The sequence below is a fragment of the Anomaloglossus baeobatrachus genome, chromosome 4 (assembly GCF_048569485.1).
Source record: "Anomaloglossus baeobatrachus isolate aAnoBae1 chromosome 4, aAnoBae1.hap1, whole genome shotgun sequence".
Classification (NCBI taxonomy): Eukaryota; Metazoa; Chordata; class Amphibia; order Anura; family Aromobatidae; genus Anomaloglossus; species Anomaloglossus baeobatrachus.
The window spans coordinates 606,270,426-606,290,678 of record NC_134356.1 but is presented as its reverse complement, the minus strand read 5'-3'; positions in this window follow the sequence as shown (position 1 = coordinate 606,290,678).

The following is a 20,253-nucleotide window of genomic DNA, read 5'->3' as shown; positions in this document are numbered from 1 at the left end:
ACACTGTTGGTGCTGAATTTTTATTGTAATAAATTTTGAATAATTGGGAATACCTGTTTACTTGTCATATTGAAATATTCCCGGTACTTTTTTGATCCATTTTATATATATTTGAAATTTCTAGAGTATGGCAGGGTTTTTGTCAGGGCCTGTTAATACGGCACCCTGGGCTGAGGAAGCTAACCAAGTATTCTCAACTAGTGAATTTTCTGTGGGGAATACAGGTTCAACCCTTAAAGATTCCTTTAAAGAATTATTAGCTAATTACAAAAATAATATACGTTCCTGGTGGGAAATAAAAGGGTTGGAAAACTACCTTAAGCACCAGATTGTCCCTAGAGGATTAAGGATTAATATCCATCCTTCCCCAAGGACTGCCTCTGAAAATTTTTTGATCGTGTGGCGAAAGGAATCCATAGCTTCCTCCCTAAGACTAATGACCCTCCTTTTGGAGGAAGAGAAAAAACTCTTTGCTGAATCCACTACGATTCTTAATACAGGCATTGATAATATTCTACGCCTTAAAAACGACCCTGACTTTGCTAGAAGGGAAGGTTTATTACAAACCTCTATAGAAAGATTTCAGAATAATCTGAAAGAGCGGAAACATTCCCAGTTTATAAGGGATTTAGCAGAGTTCAAGGAGGATAGGGTGTTTCAACCTCCCAATAGACAACCATCGTCAGTATCATCGTCTGACGTTGATACGTCCGACTCTGAAAGACCAAGGACTAGCACCAATCCTCCTGAGACAGCTGGTCGGCCTCTACCTATATGGCCAGTGTCAAAAAAAATCAAAAAAAAGGAGGGATGGCCACTTTGGCTATCATGGGCCATCACATGGGCCGTCTGGTCCGTCTGGTTCTTTTTTGGAGCAGAGACATCTGGGAAGCTATTACCCACGTACAAGAGCACATCAGGCCAGGGGAGGATTTTAAATCTTTCAGACTTTCCTCTTTCTAATAATGATTACGCAGTTCTGTCAAAGGGCTTGGGTTTTATTCCCTCGAATCGTTATGATTGTTTTAACTGGGTTAAAGACCTGGAGTTATTTGGCAGGAAGTTAAAGTGGAAACTTTTCTTTGAGCAAAATACACGGGATCAATGTAGGGCCCTGGGCATTCAAGAAGAGGATTTTGAGTGCTTCCAGTCCCTCTCTGACCTCCTTAAGGATAATACTAAGGGGAGGGGAGATGGTCCCTTCACTAATTTAAAGAGGCCAAGTAAGAAATCTCCACCAATTAATAACTGCACAAGTGTTGATATATTTCTAAAACTTGTGCAGGACGACCTTATGAAAATTCCTCAATCACATCCTGGTCCTAATTCTAATCTCTCGGAAGAGGAATCCCTGGCTCTTGACAGGCTATCTAAAAATGAAAGTATTATCATAAAAAAGTCCGATAAGGGCGGGAATCTTGTGGTTTTAAACCACTCTAAATATCTTAACATGTGTTACTCCCTATTGAAGGATAGGGAGACTTATGAAAGGCTTTCGAGTGACCCTACAAATACTTATGTCGATATTCTTCTCCCCATATTGGATCAGGCTAGGAAAGCTGGCCTTATTTCGGATGGCGAGTATGAGTTCTTATTACCACAGTGTCCAATGATCCCAGTGTTTTATGCACTTCCCAAAGTGCACAAGGGCCTGGATCCACTTAGGGGCAGGCCTATTGTGGCAGGGATTAATTCCCTGTCCCAGAATGTCGGCATCTATGTGGACAAGGTCCTGCGCCCATTTGTTACCTCACTCCCGTCCTATGTTCGGGACACTCCCCATTTATTGCAAATTCTTGAAGATGTTAGTGTGAGCTCAGAGACCATCTTGGCCTCCATTGATGTAGAGGCACTCTATAGCTCGATCCCCCATGATTTAGGATTACAGGCGGTTAATTTTTTTCTAAGGACTAGAGCCATTGAGTGTGTGAGGCACAGCAATTTTGTCGAAGAATTGCTGTCCTTCACACTACATCATAATTATTTTTTATTTGATACCAAGTACTTCCACCAGCTCAGGGGTACAGCTATGGGGAGCCCTTGTGCCCCCAGTTATGCTAATTTATTCCTGGGCTGGTGGGAGGAAACGGTAGTTTTTGGGGGGGAGGATGGGGAATCTCATCAATGTATCGGACTTTGGGTCCGATACATTGATGACATCCTCATCCTCTGGACAGGTTCTATTTTTGAGTTTGAGCAGTTTGTTAAGGGTCTTAATGATAATTCCCTAGGGCTTAGATTCACTCATACATGTGATCAGAACTCTATTACTTTTTTGGATTTGGTAATAATGAAAGACGGGAAGGGAAAGATTCATACTCTTACACATCGCAAACCTACGGCAACCAATTCCCTCTTGAAGTGGGATAGTCATCATCCCCTTCCTCTCAGAAGGGGTATCCCAAAGGGGCAATTCCTGCGTATTCGCAGGAATTGCTCCAGAGAGGATGATTTTAGGAAGCAGGCAACAGATCTTTTTGATCGCTTCCTAGAACGTGGATATCCGAGGCATATTTTACATCAGTCTTATACCTATGCTCTCAGTACCAATAGACACTCACTTATGACTCCGAGGGTACGTGAGAATGATCCTAACATCACACGTATAATTGGTACTTTTGATACCCAATCTGAGAGAGTGGCCTCGGTAATTAAAAAACACTGGGGGATTTTGAAGGCCGATCCTGACCTATCTAAGCACATTTCAAGATTCCCATGTATCACATATAGGCGGGGACGGTCACTGGGTGATAAGCTCACCCATAGTATGTACCAGGCACCTAGACCAGAAGGGACTTGGCTGGATAGAAAAATTGTCGGGATGTTCCGTTGTGGTGACTGCAAGTTTTGCGGGTCAATGGAACAGTGTAAGAGAATTAAGAGCGCGGCCACTGGAAAAATTTTCTATCTACGCGATTTCTGTAATTGTAGGACCTCCGGAGTTGTCTATAGGGCTTCTTGCACGTGTCCTATGGACTACGTAGGCAAGACCCTGAGACAACTCCGGAGGAGGGTAGGAGAGCATCTCTCTGATATTAGGAATAAACGGGATACTCCAATTTCCCGGCATATCAATTTGGTACACTGTGGTGATGCTACTCATATTCGGTTTTCCGCCTTGGAGCTGGTTAAACCTAGCCCTAGGGGCGGAGATTTTGATAGATATCTCTTGCAGAGAGAATCGGCATGGATATTTAAAATGGGCTCTCTTACACCAGGAGGGCTTAATGAGCAGCTTTCATTCAATTGCTTCCTCCCCACTTAGCGTATACTAGGTTCTATACTGCCTGTAAAACCCAAATTGCACTACTCTGGAAGACTAACCCCCTTTTTTTAAGGGGGTTTGTCTAGATTGCTAGACCTGATTACTTTTTATCCTGTAACTGTACTTGCCTGTAATGAGCTGTGGAGGTTATATATTTGATCTATTATTCATATGTATTGTTCTATATGTTCCATATGTATCTGTAAAATGTTATTCTGTATTGAATGTTTTATCCCCTCATGTTTACCTATGGGCTCAGGAGGGGGGGTGCTCTCCGTGGACGCGGCGCATTAGCCTAACACTGTACCGTTTTGTATCTTAAATCGTCTAATGGATCTCTGATAACATTAAGTCCATAGAATATATCTAAGTTTGCATTTTGAGGCATTGCGCTTGCGTGCCCACATTCTTTCAATTATGTCACATGATCGGTGCTGTTTGGGCTGTGGGCGCCGCTTCCATAGAGACCGCGCGCATGCGCGGTGGCTCCCTACTCCCTGTCTATGGGTTTTACCTTTGCTGTGCACTGTCCGGCGCGCGCGCATGCGCGGTTGTCCCTGATCCTCCGTGTATAGGATTGATCCAGGTGGGGCTCCGTCCGGCGCGCGCGCATGCGCGGTTGCCTCCTTATCCTCCGTACACAGGATTGGTCCATGTGGGGCTCCGTCCGGCGCGTGCACGGTGCACGGGCGTATTGGGCATGCGCGGTCTGCTGGATTAGCTGATTGCTAGTCGTTTTGACCCTCGCTGGCCCTTGTCATTGCTCGTGCATAGTGCGAGCGCCATACTGGGCGGGTGTACTATTTACTTTGATTATATTCCTCCGGTCTGTGCCCAGGTGTTCTGAGTGATGGGGAGCATATATAGCTCCACTTGGCTGTGCAGATTCATGGCGATCATTTGGGGCTGTGGTGGTCATCTGTACAGCATCATCTGTGCCATCGCTGACTCTGTTATCCAACGCCATGGATCTGCACACCTGACTCATACATCTTACTGGGCAAGTACTATCTGCTATTGGATTTTCATCTATTCATGCCAATGTGATAATTTTTTAAATGTTGATCTCTATATATATATCTCCATGTTGATTCAATATACTTACTTCATAGCCTCCTGATGAACCGCACTTTCTGTGTGGGGAAACGCGTCGAGGTGGAGTACTGAGGTGGAAATTGCCATATGGAATTATAAAGCTGATGGTTCAATTCTATTAAAAGGATGTCTACAGAGCAACAAGTCTAGTGGATTGTATGGACTGCTATACTCCATAATCATTGGTGCTGAATGAATGACTAATCCTAACCCATGAGTTAAGTCCTCTGACCCTTCTCTGAATGTGAACCACTGCTTATTTCCTGAAAATTTATCTATCTGTGTATTTTTGTACATGGCCTATATGGTCATATGTTTGTTTACACTGTTGGTGCTGAATTTTTATTGTAATAAATTTTGAATAATTGGGAATACCTGTTTACTTGTCATATGTAAAAATCACCTTTATAATACTCCCCTATGTGGGCAGTCTGGTACGATGGATGCCGCTGCTCTTCGGTCCAGTGTCTCCTCTCTGCTACGATTGCCATCCTCCTTCAACCCAGCCCAATATGGATGATATATCCTACATCATCCACACAAGCCAACAGTGTGGTCCTGCACAGGTGTGCTTTGATCTGCTCTACTCAGGGCAGATCAGAGTATTGTAGTGCGCATGTGCAGGTGGTCTTTCACCTTACGTGTTGTATCTGTGAAAAACATGGATAGAACATGTACATGAAACACAGACATTTGAGACTTTAGTCTGACTTACCAGTAGGGGGCGTGATCAATTTAAGTGCTTAGGGCAACATTAATGCCACTTTTCGTGCAGCATCCATCTCTCCCTTGGTTCCAGGTGCCACCCAGTGATGTGCTAGGACCAGCATGCAAATTTCAGTGACACACACACCAGTGGGGAGGTCCAGGAGTGAAGGGGCCGCCCACCTTGGAGTCAGGCAGACTGGTTGGGAGGTGACTGGGTAGTCGTCGGCAGGGGAGCAAAGAGAGCAGAGGGCTCTCAAGTAGCTCTCAGGGAGGAGAGCAGGCTGGGGAGTTGGAGCTCCCTGACAGCGTGAGAGAGTAGCCTCAGAGAGTGAGGACCAGTGGAAGTGGAGGCTCCCGGAGGGTTGGACTAGACCAAAGCACACTAGTAACATCACTGGGAACGGTCACCTGGACGTGCTCCCCCTCAGCGGCAGCGGTACTGCAGGACGTTTGGTTGAATCACTGCCTGTGTGTTCATTGACCTCACAAATCAGCACAGCCTCATCCAGCACAACGATAACCACTGTAAGTTTCTCTGCTCCCTGTCTCCCAGGCCTACAGCCCACGGCTCCCCTTCACCATCACCGGGCCCCGGGGCACAACCCCCTACCCATGGAGGGGTTAAAACATCCTGCTGCTATACCACCGCCACTGGGCTCCCCCACCAACAGCAGTGGTGGTACACCATCTTACCACGCACCGTGGGTGGCATCACAAACTTCTAATCCCCCTGTACGTAGTCCCCCTTTCATTGAGTGGCCGCACGACCCCTGGGTACGGAGACCCCTCGAGCCACCGCGGATCTAGATCCGAGCAGCCTGGCTGCTGGCATAGGGGCGGCACACATTCATGTGACAGTTTTTCTTTTTCACAATCCTCTTGGCTCAAGTACAAAATCGAACATGTACACATTGGATATAAAATTAGTCCGAGTATGATTCAATCTTTTGTCAGATCGTATTCAGGACGAAAAGACGGTCCTCTGAACAAGCTCTTAGGGTGCGACACCATAGTTGTAAATATGGCTACCTGGTTAGGGGCCCACTCAGCAGTTTTACCCCCCCCCCCCCCCCGATGAGCTGAACACCTGGCTACGCCTCTGCCTTTAACATCTTGCTAAGTTTCAACGTACAGTTAACCCTTACAATGGGATCACCTAATGATTCCCTGCACGTTCAGTGGCCACATAGGGGCTTACGTCCAAACCCCCCACAAAATGGGATTCAAGCGCATGTGCCAATGGGGCTAACAACTAGACTGATGCAGACGGATTCACAATGTGCTCTGTCATGCATTATTTTCAGCTGTATAATCCTATTCGAGGCGGGTAGTTTATAGTCAATGACTCCGTCAACGCATACAGTCATATGAAAAAGTTTGTGCCCCCCTATTAATGTTAACCTTTTTTCTTTATAACAATTTTGGTTTTTGCAACAGCTATTTTAGCTTCATATATCTAATAACTGATGGACTGAGTAATATTTCTGGATTGAAATGAGGTTTATTGTACTAACAGAAAATGTGCATTCCGCATTTAAACAAAATTTGACCGGTGCAAAAGTATGGGAACCCTTATCAATTTCTTGATTTGAACAATCCTAACTACTTTTTACTGACTTACCGAAGCACTAAATTGGTTTTGTAACCTCATTGAGCTTTGAACTTCATAGGCAGGTGTATCCAATCATGAGAAAAGGTATTTAAGGTGGCCACTTGCAAGTTGTTCTCCTATTTGAATCTCCTATGAAGAGTGGCATCATGGGCTCCTCAAAACAACTCTCAAATGATCTGAAAACAAAGATTATTCAACATAGTTGTTCAGGGGAAGGATACAAAAAGTTGTCTCAGAGATTTAAACTGTCAGTTTCCACTGTCAGGAACATAGTAAGGAAATGGAAGAACACAGGTACAGTTCTTGTTACACCCAGAAGTGGCAGGCCAAGAAAAATATCAGAAAGGCAGAGAAGAAGAATGGTGAGAACAGTCAAGGACAATCCACAGACCACCTCCAAAGACCTGCAGCTTCATCTTGCTGCAGATGGTGTCAATGTGCATCGGTCAACAATACAGCAAACGGTGCACAAGGAGAAGCTGTATGGGTGAGTGATGCGAAAGAAGCCGTTTCTGCAAGCACGCCACAAACAGAGTTGCCTGAGGTATGCAAAAGCAAATTTGGACAAGCCAGTTACATTTTGGAAGAAGGTCCTGTGGACTGAAGAAACAAAGATTGAGTTGTTTGGTCATACAAAAAGGCATTATGCATGGAGGCAAAAAAACACGGCATTCCAAGAAAAGCACTTGCTACCCACAGTAAAATTTGGTGGAGGTTCCATCATGCTTTGGGGCTGCGTGGCCAATACCGGCACCGGGAATCGTGTTAAAGTTGAGGGTCGCATGGATTCAACTCAGTATCATCAGATTCTTGACAATAATGTGCAAGAATCAGTGACGAAGTTGAAGTTACGCAGGGGATGGATATTTCAGCAAGACAATGATCCAAAACACCGCTCCAAATCTACTCAGGCATTCATGCAAAGGAACAATTACAATGTTCTGGAATGGCCATCCCAGTCCCCAGACCTGAATATCATTGAACATCTGTGGGATGATTTGAAGCGTGCTGTCCATGCTCGGCGACCATCAAACTTAACTGAACTGGAATTGTTTTGTAAACAGGAATGGTCAAATATACCTTCATCCAGGATCCAGGAACTCATTAAAAGCTACAGGAAGCGACTAGAGGCTGTTATTTTTGCAAAAGGAGGATCTACAAAATATTAATGTCACTTTTATGTTGAGGTGCCCATACTTTTGCACCGGTCAAATTTAGTTTAAATGCGGATTGCACATTTTCTGTTAGTACAATAAACCTCATTTCAATCCAGAAATATTACTCAGTCCATCAGTTATTAGATACTGTATATGAAACTGAAATTGCTGTTGCAAAATCCCAAAATGTTATAAAGAAAAAAGGTTAACATTAATAGGGGTGCCCAAACTTTTTCATATGACTGTACATGGGGTTTGGACATAAGCCCCAATGAGGCCACTAAACATAAGAGAAAATGCTATATTAACCCAGCCTTATTTTTTCTGTGCATTTCAATCATCTCTTATAAAGATTTTTAGAAAATCACCATGAATCATGGCTCAAAAGAAGTCGCCAAATTAAAATGAATCCCCTTTTCCTATAGGTAGACTTGTAGGAATTAGTAATTTCTACAGACATATGGTCCCTACTAGAGATGAGCGAACCGGTCGCGGTTCGGCTCGAGGTCGGTTCGCCGAACGGGGGTCCCGTTCGAGTTCGGTTCGTCGAACGTTCGACGAACCGAACTCGAACCAATAGGCTATAATGGGAGGCAATCACAAACACATAAAAATGCATTATAAATGTACACAAACAGTTAATAAACATTGCCATAACACTTACCGGTCCCCGCGATCCCTTCTGCACTCTGTCTCCTGCCGCTATTCCATCCGATGATCGCTGAATCCTCCCGGTGACTGGCACTGCAGCAGAGATGCAGGACCTATCGTGACGTCAAAATAGCCATGTGACCAGTCACGTGGCTATTATCTCATTGGCTACAGACTGGTCACATGACTATGACGAGTCATGTAGGACCTGCGAGTGCATCTCTCCGCTACACGGTGCACATATGTGTATCGCCGTGTACCGGCGACATGCTCTACCACACGGTCGACTCCCCGTTCCGTTAGGGACCGGCTGACACAGCCGGTCATTAATGGAGGTTGCCATAGCAACGCAGTTAGCGGTGACGTCACCGCTAACCGCGGCTCCGAGAGCACCGTTGCTATGGTAACGCGTCTGTCAGCGTCTGAGAGCAGGGAGCCAGCGCTAAGCATTGTGCGCTGCTCCCTGCTCTGTGCACATTTAGCTGCAGCACATATCGGGTAATTAACCCGATGTGTGCTGTAACTAGGAGAGCAGGGAGCCAGCGCTCAGTGTGCGCTGCTCCCTGCTCTCTGCACGTGTAGCTGCGTGCGCTGGTAACCAAGGTAAATATCGGGTTGGTTACCCGATATTTACCTTAGTTACCAAGCGCAGCATCTTCCACGCGGCGCTGGGGGCTGGTCACTGGTTGCTGGTGAGCTCACCAGCAACTTGTGTAGCCACGCTCCAGCGATCCCTGCCAGGTCAGGTTGCTGGTGGGATCGCTGGAGCGTCGCTAGTGTGACATCTCACCAGCAACCTCCTAGCAACTTACCAGCGATCCCTATCGTTGCTGGGATCGCTGGTAAGTTGCTAAGGCTAAGTTCACATTTCCGTTGATTTGTATCAGTCACATGCGTCGCTTGACGCATGTGACTGATGCGCTGTTCAACGCTGTACAACGGATGACAAAGAACAGAATTCTTTGTCGGATTCCGTTGTGTGCGGGGGGCGGAGTTCGGGGGGGAGGGGAGGAGCCGAGCGGGGCCGTGGCACTGAGGACGTCAGTGCCGCAGTGACTGCAGGACAGGTGAGTGTGTGTGTTTGTATACACATGCTGAATGCGGGAGGGGGCGGAGCCGAGCGGGGGGCGGGGCCAGGCGCTGAGGATGTCAGTGGAAGTGCTGCGGTCTGCATGGCTGGGGACAGGTGAGTGTATCTGTGAGTGAGTGAGTGTGTGTATGTGCATGTATGTATGTATGTATGTGTGTGCACATGCAAAGTGCGGGAGGGGGCGGAGCCGAGCGGGGGGCGGGGCCAGGCGCTGAGGATGTCAGTGGAAGTGCTGCGGTCTGCATGGCTGGGGACAGGTGAGTGTATCTGTGAGTGAGTGAGTGTGTGTATGTGCATGTATGTATGTATGTATGTATGTATGTGTGTGCACATGCAAAGTGCGGGAGGGGGCGGAGCCGAGCGGGGGGCGGGGCCAGGCGCTGAGGATGTCAGTGGAAGTGCTGCGGTCTGCATGGCTGGGGACAGGTGAGTGTATCTGTGAGTGAGTGAGTGTGTGTATGTGCATGTATGTATGTATGTATGTATGTATGTGTGTGCACATGCAAAGTGCGGGAGGGGGCGGAGCCGAGCGGGGGGCGGGGCCAGACGCTGAGGATGTCAGTAGAAGTGCTGCGGTCTGCATGGCTGGGGACAGGTGAGTGTATGTGTGAGTGAGTGTGTGTATGTGCATGTATGTATGTATGTGCATGTATGTATGTATGTGTGTGCACATGCAAAGTGCAGGAGGGGGCGGAGCCGAGCGGGGGGCGGGGCCAGGCGCTGAGGATGTCAGTAGAAGTGCTGCGGTCTGCATGGCTGGGGACAGGTGAGTGTATGTGTGAGTGAGTGTGTGTATGTGCATGTATGTATGTATGTGCATGTATGTATGTATGTGTGTGCACATGCAAAGTGCGGGAGGGGGCGGAGCCGAGCAGGGGGCGGGGCCAGACGAGGGTGTCAGTGGCAGTGCTTGTCTGCATGGCTGGGGACAGGTGTGTGTGTGTGTGTACATACATGTGCGGAGTGCGGGAGGGGGCGGGGCCGAGCGGGGAAGTGTCGGCCTCCCTGCACACGTAACCAGCCTAAATATCGGGTAACAGCAAAGCACCCGATGTTTACCTTGGTTACCCGATATTTACCTTGGTTACGGGCCTACACCGCTTAGCGCTGGCTCCTTGCACCGTAACCAGGGTAAATATCGGGTAACCAACCAAAGCTGGTGACGTGTGCAGGGAGCCAGAGAGCATGCGCAGCGAAATCCGACGGATCTCGCTGCTCAAAAAACGTTACATGCTGCGTTCCTCCCGCCCGGCGGTCAGTCGTTCCACGACTGATCAGTCGGGCGGAGGGTGCAACGCAGCATCATCAGTCACAATCCGCTGCTCATACAAGTCTATGGGAGCAGCGGAATCCGCTAAACGGATTCCGCTGTTTACAAGAGCAGCGGATTGTGACTGATACATTTTAGCGGAAATGTGAACTTAGCCTTAGTGTGACGGGGCCTTTACCGCTGTTACCGCTGACAGCCAGCACTGATCTGCACGCTGCACGCTGCTTCCCGTTTGTAGTGATGATTGTAGTGAGGATGAGGTTCCCCAGCCCCAAGTGATGAGCTGGGTAAACTCATCCTCACTACAATCGTCACTACTACTACACTAGAAAGAAAGAAGACAGAAGAGCAGGATCGTGGAGGGCTGACAGGGGGTAATAAAGATGGAGTCTCTAATGTGTCTGTGTATTTATTTCTATTAAAGTATTTTTTCTCTGTGTGGTGTTTTTTTTTAACCCTTTATTGGAGATTCTTAATGGCCGGGTCAAACGTGCCTGACATTAAGAATCTCTGGCTTAATACTGGCTAGTAAAACAAAGCCAGTATTAACTCATGATTACCCAACAAGCCACCCGGCTCCAGGGCTGTTGGAAGAGTTGGATACAGCTCCAGATGATGGCGCTTCTATGAGAGCGCCATTTTCTGGGACAGCTGCGGACTGAAATTCGCCGCAGAGGCGCCCAGAAACCTCGGGCTAACCTGTGCTGCGGATTCCAATCCCCAGCTGCCTAGTTGTACCTGGCTGGACACAAAAATGGGGCGAAGCCCACGTCATTTGTTTTTTAATTATTTCATGAAATAAGTGAAATAATTAAAAAAAAACGGGCTTCCCTATATTTTTGGTTCCCAGCCGGGTACAAATAGGCAACTGGGGGTTGGAGGCAGCCTGTGGCTGCCTGCTGTACCTGGCTAGCATACAAAAATATGGCGAAGCCCACGTCATTTTTTTGGTGGGAAAAAAAATTCTGCATACAGTCCTGGATGGAGTATGCTGAGCCTTGTAATTCTGCAGATGCTGTCTGCTCTTCTCCATACAGACAGACAGCAGCTGCTGAACTACAAGGCTCAGCATACTCCATCCAGGACTGTATGCAGAAGTTTTTTGCCCCCTGAAAAAATTATGTGGGCTTCGCCATATTTTTGTATGCTAGCCAGGTACAGCAGGCAGGTACGGCTGCCCCCAACCCCCAGTTGCCTATTTGTACCCGGCTGGGAACCAAAAATAAAGGGAAGCCCTTTTTTTATTATTTCATGAATTTCATGAAATAATTAGAAAACAAATGACGTAGGCTTCGCCCCATTTTTGTGTCCAGCCAGGTACAACTAGGCAGCTGGGGATTGGAATCCGCAGCACAGGTTGGCCTGAGATTTCTGGGCACCACTGCTGCGAATTGCAGTCTGCAGCCGCCTCAGAAAATGGCATTTTCATAGAAGCGCCATCTTCTGGCACTGTATCCAACTCTTCCAGCACCTGCCTGCTATACCTGGCTAGCATACAAAAATATGGCGAAGCTCACGTCCTTTTTTTTGTAGTTTTTTGGCAAAAAAAATAAAAAATGCTTCCCTGGATTTTCCATTGCCAGTGAAGGTAACATCAAGCAGTGGGGGTTAGCAGCCAGTAGCTGCTTGGATTACCCTTACCTAGCAATACAAAAAATGCAGCGGGAGCCCATATATATTTTTTTTAATTATTTATTTAAATAACTAAAAATAAAATGGGCTTCCCTGTATTTTGATTGCTGGACATCACAGTGCTGTAAAAATAAATCTTTAAAAAAATGACGTAGCGCTCCGCGGTATTTTTGATTCTCAGCGCAGATAAAGCAGACAGCTATGGGTTGCCACCCCAGTCTGTCTGCCGATACCTTGGTTGGCAATCAAAATACAGGGAAGCCCATTAATTTTTTCTATTTAAAAAATAGTTAAAAAAAAAATGACATTGGGTCCCCCCATTTTTGATAGCCAGCTAGGGTAAAGCAGACGGCTGTAGCCTGAAAACCACAGCTGGCAGCTTTACCGTGGTTGGGGATCCAATGTGGAGGTCCCCTCAGGCTCTTTTTTATAATTATTTTATAAATATTAATAATTACACAATAAAAGTAGGGTCTCCCCCAAATTGGATCACCAGCCAAGGTAAAGCGGACAGCTGTGGTCTGGTATTCTCAGGGTGGGAAGGTCCATAGTTATTGGGCCTTCACAGCCTAAAAATAGCAGGCCGCAGGCACCCCAGACGTGGCGCATCCACTAGATGCGCCAATCCTGGCGCTTCACCCCAGCTCATCCCGTGCCCTGGTGCAGTGGCAAACGGGGTAATAAATCGGGTTGATACTAGCTGTAAAGTCACCTGAGATCAAGCCCAGCAGTTTGTGATGTCATGGCGTCTATTAGATACCCAACATCATAAACTGTCAGTACTAACAAAAAAAAAAAAATCGACAAAAGAAATTTATTTGAAAAAACAGTCCCCAAAACATTTCCTCTTTCACCAATTTATTGTAAGAAAAAAAATAAAGGGGTCCCACGACGACTCTGGACCGTCTAGAATATGGGGGGGAGACACTCAGGGAACGTATCCCCCATTTTCTAGGAGTGCGGACCCTTCATGTGAGGAGTGTGGGTGCAATGAATCTGCACTCACTCTCCCCGGGTCCACAGCAGCAGAGTCCATGTCGTAATAGTTGCTACCAAAGCTGCAATGCCCTGCTCATGAGGTAAGGGCATGCCTAATCAGGAGAACTACTGTAGAGGAAGCTCTGCTCACTGGTATATAGATGCTCAGAGGTAATAATAGATAAAATTAGTGAGTAACCTCGGCACTCTAAATCTCCCAGACTAAGTCAGTAAGTCACAACGGATAGTAATGCAAAATCACTCTTTATTGGTCCGTATTAAGAAAAAAAAATTTTTCATAAGCATATATGTTTTTGTCCAAAACAAGTTACAAATGACGTTTCGGCCTGAGCCTTCGTCAGATTGGACTTATCTGCATGTAATCATGAAAAATGACAATAATCAGTATCACATAAGAGTGAGAGAACAATAACATAAACTCGAACAATGTAGAGGTACAATTGGGATGCAGCAAAAAAATTGCAACACAGCGAGAAATGAAACACATGATACAAATGTCATAATACAGTACAAGGACAATATAGTAATGACAAATATGGGGTCAGAGTAGGCTTAGACAGCTCTGGTACGAAAAAGATGTCAATCATAAAGTAACATGTGCAGTAGGTGTAGAGCTACAGTATGCATGGCAGAACTAATGGGTAGACCGACCATAGAAAAAGAACGGAGAAAAAGAACGGAGAAAAAGTGGAGAAAAAGTGGAGAAAAAGTGGAGAAAAAGTGGAGAAAAAAGTGGAGAAAAAATGGAGAAAAAGTGGAGAAAAAGTGGAGAAAAAGTGGAGAAAAAGTGGAGAAAAAGTAGAGAAAAAGTGGAGAAAAAGTGGAGAATAAGTGGAGAATAAGTGGAGAATAAGTGGAGAATAAGTGGAGAATAAGTGGAGAAAAAGTGGAGGAAAAATTGGAGAAAAAATGGAGAAAAAGTGGAGAATAAGTGGAGAATAAGTGGAGAATAAGTGGAGAAAAAGTGGAGAAAAAGTGGAGAAAAAGTGGAGAAAAAGTGGAGAAAAAATGGAGAAAAAAGTGGAGAAAAAGTGGAGAAAAAGTGGAGAAAAAAGTGGAGAAAAAGTGGAGAAAAAGTGGAGAAAAAGTGGAGAATAAGTGGAGAAAAAGTGGAGAAAAAGTGGAGAAAAAGTGGAGAATAAGTGGAGTAAAAGTGGAGAATAAGTGGAGAATAAGTGGAGAAAAAATGGAGAATAAGTGGAGTAAAAGTGAAGAAAAAGTGGAGAATAAGTGGAGAATAAGTGGAGAATAAGTGGAGAAAAAATGGAGAATAAGTGGAGTAAAAGTGGAGTAAAAGTGGAGTAAAAGTGGAGAAAAAGTGGAGAATAAGTGGAGAATAAGTGGAGAATAAGTGGAGAAAAAATGGAGAAAAAATGGAGAATAAGTGGAGAAAAAATGGAGAAAAAGTGGAGAAAAAGTGGAGAAAAAGTGGAGAAAAAGTGGAGGAAAAATTGGAGGAAAAGTGGAGAAAAAGTGGAGAAAAAAGTGGAGAAAAAGTGGAGGAAAAATTGGAGAAAAAGTGGAGAATAAGTGGAGAATAAGTGGAGAATAAGTGGAGAAAAAGTGGAGAAAAAGTGGAGAAAAAGTGGAGAAAAAAGTGGAGAAAAAGTGGAGAAAAAGTGGAGAAAAAAGTGGAGAAAAAGTGGAGAAAAAGTGGAGAAAAAGTGGAGAATAAGTGGAGAAAAAGTGGAGAAAAAGTGGAGAAAAAGTGGAGAATAAGTGGAGTAAAAGTGGAGAAAAAGTGGAGAATAAGTGGAGAATAAGTGGAGAAAAAATGGAGAATAAGTGGAGTAAAAGTGGAGAAAAAGTGGAGAATAAGTGGAGAATAAGTGGAGAATAAGTGGAGAAAAAATGGAGAATAAGTGGAGTAAAAGTGGAGTAAAAGTGGAGTAAAAGTGGAGAAAAAGTGGAGAATAAGTGGAGAATAAGTGGAGAATAAGTGGAGAAAAAATGGAGAATAAGTGGAGTAAAAGTGGAGAAAAAGTGGAGAATAAGTGGAGAATAAGTGGAGAATAAGTGGAGAAAAAATGGAGAATAAGTGGAGTAAAAGTGGAGTAAAAGTGGAGAAAAAGTGGAGAATAAGTGGAGAATAAGTGGAGAATAAGTGGAGAATAAGTGGAGAAAAAATGGAGAATAAGTGGAGAAAAAATGGAGAAAAAGTGGAGAAAAAGTGGAGAAAAAGTGGAGGAAAAATTGGAGAAAAAGTGGAGAAAAAGTGGAGAAAAAAGTGGAGAAAAAGTGGAGGAAAAATTGGAGAAAAAGTGGAGAATAAGTGGAGAATAAGTGGAGAAAAAGTGGAGAAAAAGTGGAGAAAAAGTGGAGAAAAAATGGAGAAAAAAGTGGAGAAAAAGTGGAGAATAAGTGGAGAATAAGTGGAGAAAAAATGGAGAATAAGTGGAGTAAAAGTGGAGTAAAAGTGGAGAAAAAGTGGAGAAAAAGTGGAGAATAAGTGGAGAATAAGTGGAGAAAAAATGGAGAATAAGTGGAGAAAAAATGGAGAATAAGTGGAGAAAAAGTGGAGAAAAAGTGGAGAATAAGTGGAGAATAAGTGGAGAATAAGTGGAGAAAAAATGGAGAATAAGTGGAGAAAAAATGGAGAAAAAGTGGAGAAAAAATGGAGAAAAAGTGGAGAAAAAGTGGAGCACCCTTTGGTGCCTTTCATGTGGCACTAAGGGGTGCTTAGCTTTGTATTTAGCCAGAAAATGAAAAAAAAAAATGACATAGGGTTCCCCCTAGTTTTGTAGTCAGCTAGGGTAAAGCAGACGGCTGCAGCCTGCAGACCACAGCTGGCAACCTCACCTTGGCTGGTAATCCAAAACTGAGGGCACCCCACGCTGTTATTTTAAATTAAATAAATAATTAAAAAAAAAACCACGTAGGGGTCCCCCAAAATTGGATCACCAGCCAAGGTAAAGCAGACAGCTGGGGCCTGATATTCTCAGACTAGGGAGGTCCATGGTTATTGGACTCTCCCCAGCCTAAAAATAGCAGGCCGCAGCCGCCCCAGAAGTGGCGCATCCATTAGATGCGCCAATCCTGGTGCTTCGCCCCAGCTCATCCCGCGCCCTGGTGCGGTGGCAAACGGGGTAATATATGGGGTTAATACCAGATGTGTAATGTCACCTGGCATCAAGCCCTGGGGTTGGTGAGGTCAGGCGTCTATCAGATACCCGACATCACCAACCCAGTCAGTAAAAAAAAAATAGACGACAAACACATTTTTATTTGAAAAAACACTCCCCAAAACATTCCCTCTTTAACCAATTTATTAGAATGAAAAACAAATCCAGGTCTGCTGTAATCCAAGGGGTTGCCATGACGATCCACACTGTCCCAGTCAATGAAGAGCAGGATGTTCCTCATTGGCTGGGAGAGCAGTGCAGTGACCTGAGCTAACATCAATGGGTCAGCCCAGGTCACTGCAGGGCATGACAAGTGCTGCTGTCAGCGAGGTACATTACCTGCGCTGATCTCCAGCACACTGACAGCCCCTGTCACTGAGGTCAATGACCGCCGCCTTCACACCAAGTCTCGCGAGAGGCCCGTGACGTCACCGCTAGTCAGTCTCGGGTCAGAAGCGAGAGGTGATGTGACAAGCGGCGGCCATGGAGGACAGTGACAGCGCTGAGGTCGGGATGGCGGGACTTCATCACCGCAGGCAGGGCCGGCTCCAGGTTTTTGTGGGCCCCGGGCGGAAGAGTCCCAGTGGGCCCCATAAACACGGAGACACACACACATACACAGATACATACACGTACATATACATATTTAAAGACAAACTCACAAAAATACATATAAACAGACAAATCTATACAGTCATATACACTGACATACATAGATACACATCATACATGCATACATACAGAGACACACACTGCTATGCTGCATACATACATACATACAGACAGACACACACATACTGCTCTGCTGCATACATACATATAGACAGACACACACACTGCTCTGCTACATACATACATACAGACAGACACACACATACTGCTCTGCTGCATACATACATACAGACAGACACGCATACTGCTCTGCTGCATACATACATGCATACATACATACACGCATACTGCTCTGCTGCATACATACAGACACGCATACTGCTCTGCTGCATACATACATGCATACATACAGACACGCATATTGCTCTGCTGCATATATATATATACATACATACAGACACGCATACTACTCTGCTACATATATACATACATACATACAGACACGCATACTGCTCTGCTGCATACATACATACATACATACAGACACGCATACTGCTCTGCTGCATACATACAGACAGACACGCATATTGCTCTGCTGCATATATATATATACATACAGACACGCATACTACTCTGCTACATATATACATACATACATACAGACACGCATACTGCTCTGCTGCATACATACATGCATACATACAGACACGCATACTGCTCTGCTGCATACATACATGCATACATACAGACACGTATACTGCTCTGCTGCATACATACATGCATACATACAGACAGACACGCATATTGCTCTGCTGCATATATATATATAAATACAGACACGCATACTGCTCTGCTGCATATATACATGCATACATACAGACACGTATACTGCTCTGCTGCATACATACATGCATACATACAGACAGACACGCATATTGCTCTGCTGCATATATATATACATACATACAGACACGCATACTGCTCTGCTGCATATATACATGCATACATACAGACACGCATACTGCTCTGCTGCATATATACATACATATAGACACGCATACTGCTCTGCTGCATATATACATACATATAGACACGCATACTGCTCTGCTGCATATATACATACATATAGTCACGCATACTGCTCTGCTGCATATATACATACATATAGACACGCATACTGCTCTGCTGCATATATACATACATATAGACACGCATACTGCTCTGCTGCATATATACATACATATAGACACGCATACTGCTCTGCTGCATATATACATACATATAGTCACGCATACTGCTCTGCTGCATATATACATACATATAGACACGCATACTGCTCTGCTGCATATATACATGCATACATATAGACACGCATACTGCTCTGCTGCATATATACATACATATAGACACGCATACTGCTCTGCTGCATATATACATACATATAGACACGCATACTGCTCTGCTGCATATATACATACATATAGTCACGCATACTGCTCTGCTGCATATATACATACATATAGACACGCATACTGCTCTGCTGCATATATACATACATATAGACACGCATACTGCTCTGCTGCATATATACATACATATAGTCACGCATACTGCTCTGCTGCATATATACATACATATAGACACGCATACTGCTCTGCTGCATATATACATACATATAGACACGCATACTGCTCTGCTGCATATATACATACATATAGACACGCATACTGCTCTGCTGCATATATACATACATATAGACACGCATACTGCTCTGCTGCATATATACATACATATAGACACGCATACTGCTCTGCTGCATATATACATACATATAGACACGCATACTGCTCTGCTGCATATATACATACATATAGACACGCATACTGCTCTGCTGCATATATACATACATATAGTCACGCATACTGCTCTGCTGCATATATACATACATATAGACACGCATACTGCTCTGCTGCATATATACATACATATAGACACGCATACTGCTCTGCTGCATATATACATACATATAGACACGCATACTGCTCTGCTGCATATATACATACATATAGACACGCATACTGCTCTGCTGCATATATACATACATATAGACACGCATACTGCTCTGCTGCATATATACATACATATAGACACGCATACTGCTCTGCTGCATATATACATACATATAGACACGCATACTGCTCTGCTGCATATATACATACATATAGACACGCATACTGCTCTGCTGCATATATACATACATATAGACACGCATACTGCTCTGCTGCATATATACATACATATAGACACGCATATTGCTCTGCTGCATATATACATACATATAGACACGCATACTGCTCTGCTGCATATATACATACATATAGACACGCATACTGCTCTGCTGCATATATACATACATATAGTCACGCATACTGCTCTGCTGCATATATACATACATATAGACACGCATACTGCTCTGCTGCATATATACATGCATACATATAGACACGCATACTGCTCTGCTGCATATATACATACATATAGACACGCATACTGCTCTGCTGCATATATACATACATATAGACACGCATACTGCTCTGCTGCATATATACATACATATAGTCACGCATACTGCTCTGCTGCATATATACATACATATAGACACGCATACTGCTCTGCTGCATATATACATACATATAGACACGCATACTGCTCTGCTGCATATATACATACATATAGTCACGCATACTGCTCTGCTGCATATATACATACATATAGACACGCATACTGCTCTGCTGCATATATACATACATATAGACACGCATACTGCTCTGCTGCATATATACATACATATAGACACGCATACTGCTCTGCTGCATATATACATACATATAGACACGCATACTGCTCTGCTGCATATATACATACATATAGACACGCATACTGCTCTGCTGCATATATACATACATATAGACACGCATACTGCTCTGCTGCATATATAAGTACATATAGACACGCATACTGCTCTGCTGCATATATACAT